This window comes from Lipotes vexillifer, unplaced genomic scaffold, assembly GCF_000442215.2.
Source record: "Lipotes vexillifer unplaced genomic scaffold, Lipotes_vexillifer_v1.1 scaffold8, whole genome shotgun sequence".
NCBI classification, from domain to species: Eukaryota; Metazoa; Chordata; class Mammalia; order Artiodactyla; family Lipotidae; genus Lipotes; species Lipotes vexillifer.
In genome coordinates this window covers 1,953,608-1,957,393 of record NW_006781519.1, presented here as the reverse complement: position 1 = coordinate 1,957,393, position 3,786 = coordinate 1,953,608, and positions in this window count along the sequence as shown.

The following is a 3,786-nucleotide window of genomic DNA, read 5'->3' as shown; positions in this document are numbered from 1 at the left end:
AGTGGGAATCATACAATGTGTACTCTGGCATCTAGCTTCTTTCACTCGAATAGTGTTTTTTTTTTCCTCCTCTTTTTTTTTTGGCTATGCCACCATTTATTTTTCTATTTTCCTATTGATGAACATTTGGTTGTTTCCAGACTTTGGCTATTATCAATAAAGCTGCTGTAAACATTCATTTAGAAGTCTTTCTGTGAACATATATTTGCATCATTATTGAATAAATATCTAAAAGCAGAGTTGCCAGGTCAAAGGGTAAGTGCATATTTAACTCTATAACAAATGTCAAAACTATTTTCCAACATGATTTTATCATTTCATACTCCCACCAGCTGTGAATGAGAGTTCTAGTTTGCTCTATATCCTTGCCAACACTTGGTATTGCCAGTTTTATTTTATTTAAAAAAAATTTATCCATTCTTGTCATATTTATCAGTACTTCATTGTGATTTTAAGTTGACATTCCACAGAAGAATAGATTCTCAACATATTTTCATGTACTAATTGGACATTCATATATTTGTTTAGATGAAGTGTCTGTTTTTAATTGTTTATCTATATTTTATTGAGTTTATATAATCTGATACAAATCCTTTGTCAGATATATAGTACACATACCTTGCCCCCAGTTTACTTTTGTCATTTTCCTAACAAGGTCTTTCAAATAGTAAATGTTTAAAAATTTTGATTAAATTTACTTATTATTTTTTTCTTTTATGGTTAGTACTGTATATGTCCTGTCTAACATTTGCCAAATCCAAAGTTGCAAAGATTTTTTTCTATACTTTCATCTAGAGGATTTATAGCTGGTTTTTATGGTCTGTGATCCATTTTGAGTTTTCTTTTGTATGTGGTATGAAGTAGGGTTGAGACTTATTTTTTTCCAAACTGATTTTGATATATTTTTAAAAGATTAAAAAAATTATTTTCAAAAGTAATATATGTTCAGTGAAGATAATTTGGAAAACACAGAAAAGCACAAAAGAAAAATAAATGCCCATAATCTCAATGCCCTAAGATAACAAGTGTTTACAACTATTTCTGTCTTTATTTTTCCTCTGCATATATGTCCATACTTTTTTGATTTAAAAAAGCATCAGACTACAGAATCTATTCTGTAACCTAGAATTTGTACATAGCAATATGTTGTTTTCCTGAATCAATAAAATTAATGGTTTTATTAATGACTTTTTAATGGTTGCATCGTATTCCATCACATATATATTCTAGCATTTATTCTACCACTTCTTGATTTGTATACATTTGGGCTACTCTTTTTATTTATCCAGTTTTGCCATTATAAATAATGATGTAATTAATCTTAAATAAACTTTATTTTAGAACAATTTTATATTTATGAAAAAACTGTGAAGATGATTCATATATTCCCCTATTGTCTTACATTAATAATATTATGTTATTATTATTATGTTATTATCTTACATTAGAGTGGCACATTTTTCACAGTTAGTGAACCAATAGTGATACATTTTTATTAACTAAAATCCATACTTTATTCAGATTTCCTGTTTTTCTCTATTGTCCTTTTTCTGTTCCCAGATCCCATCCAGAATACCACATTATATTTAGTTATCAATTTATCCTTAGGCTGCCCTCAGCTCTGATAGATTCTCAGACTTTCCTTGTTTTTGATGACCTTGACAGTTTGAGGAGTATTGTTCAGGTATTTTATAGACGTGTCCCTCTAGTGAAATGTCTGATGTCTTTCTCATGATTAGAGTGGGGTTGTACATTCTTGGGCAAAAGATTACAGGGGTAAAGTTCCATTCTCAGCACATAACATCAAGGGTACATACTATCAATATGATTTATGATTATTGATATTGACATTGATCACCTGGCTGAGGTAATATTTCTCAAGTTTCTCTGCTGAAAAATTACTCTCCCCCCCTCCCTTTCCAAATTCTACTCTTTGGAAGGAAGCTACTCGCACAGCCCACACTTAAAAGATAGTGTGAGTGATTCATTTTTTTGTATATGCACCTTTACCATATATTTGATTTTTCCCCCTTAAAATCAGTTCCTAGAAATGGAATTGCTTGGTTTAAGATTTAGGGTATCCTTAAAGATACTGTTAATTATTTTATTACAAAATGATATGAAGTCAGAAGAAAAAAATGGAACACCACAAAAATGTAGAAAGTAAGAGAGAAATATTTTTCCTCTGGTCATCTGCAACACTTTGGTATATATCCTTCAAAATTCTATATGCTCATGTAATTTGTACACGTCCATGCACATACACACAAACACAGATCACTTCACACACCATGCACACTCCACATACACCTTCCACATGCCACAAAGCCTCTACATGCTGCAAGCACACACGTGCACTCATACACATGGTTTAAAAGAAAAAAACCCATGTTTTGCAATTAGTTTTTCATTTGCTATTACAACAGTAGAGTGTAGTGCTTAAAGTATAGTCTATGGAGCCATACTGTCTGCGTTTTAATGCAGGTTCTGCCATTTGCTACCTGTGTGGCCTTGAGCAGTTTACTTAGCCTCTCTGCCTCTGAGATTTTTTTATAAAGCAGTTGAGAAATGATTAAATTAGAATATACATGGGAACTTAGAACACTGAGTTGACAGTCACTCAATAAGTGCTCAATAAACGTTTTAGTAAGAAAGTGCTCCATAAATGTGTTAGCTATTTTTGATTATTGTTATTGTTATTTTTTTCATGTAATTACATAGAATTTTATCTCATTCTTTCCAATGATATCATAGTACTCCATTGTACAGGTATAATACATTAATATAACTAATCTTATATTGATTTGAATGCCTTTCTTTTTGCTTTAAACTAGACTTTTAAAACTAGTAATATCTGCACATATTTTATTAAAATAAACAAGTTATATGAAATAATCTAAAATTAAAAGTAAAACTCTTCACACTTTCCCATTTCCTAGTGGTAAACACTTTTAAACAGTTTCTGTATTTTAGTTCTAATGGTAATCATTAAAACTGAAATATTACACTTTAATTTCTATTTCTCAGTACATCAGTTTTAGGCACCTGTGTTGACTGTCCACTGTGAAAGGTGGCAATTTACTGCACTTACACAGCCTCTCATAGACCATGGAGAAGGAAATGTACTCTTCTGCCTTTAAACCTGTCTTTCACACAACAATGTCTCAAACATGCACAAGGCCATGAGTTTTCTGTTCTTTAATCTATTCTCACATTTCTTTGCTTATTCTAGGCCCTACTGAGCTGTTACTATTTCCTACATTGTTGTTACTTATAATACATATTATCACCTAACCACTCTGGAGATAAACTTCCAACCAGCAGTTTTGCAAGTGTCTATTTCCCCCACCACTGCTGATACTTGTATATTTCAATTTTCTTTAAAATTCCTATTTGGTAGGTGAGTGGTGGTACTAGGTTTTTTATAATTTATTGCTAGTGAGCTTGAACATAATTTAATTCTTCAACTGGAAATACAATATACCATAGTGATTAAAAGCTACAGCTCAAGAATAGGAGACCTGGGCTCAAATACCAGCACTCTATGATCCAGGCAAGTGAGTTAACCTTTCTGAGACTCCATTACTCCTATGTCAAATACAGGTAATTATAATATATTCTTCGTATGTCAAATATAGATAATTATAATATATTTTTCATAGGATTGTTGTGAAGACCAAATGAGGAAATTCTTGTAAAGTTCTGAGCACAGTACTTGGTATATTATAAGGATTAAATAGACATTGGCTCTCATTTTTTCACGTGTATTGCTTTTTTTTTTTTTTT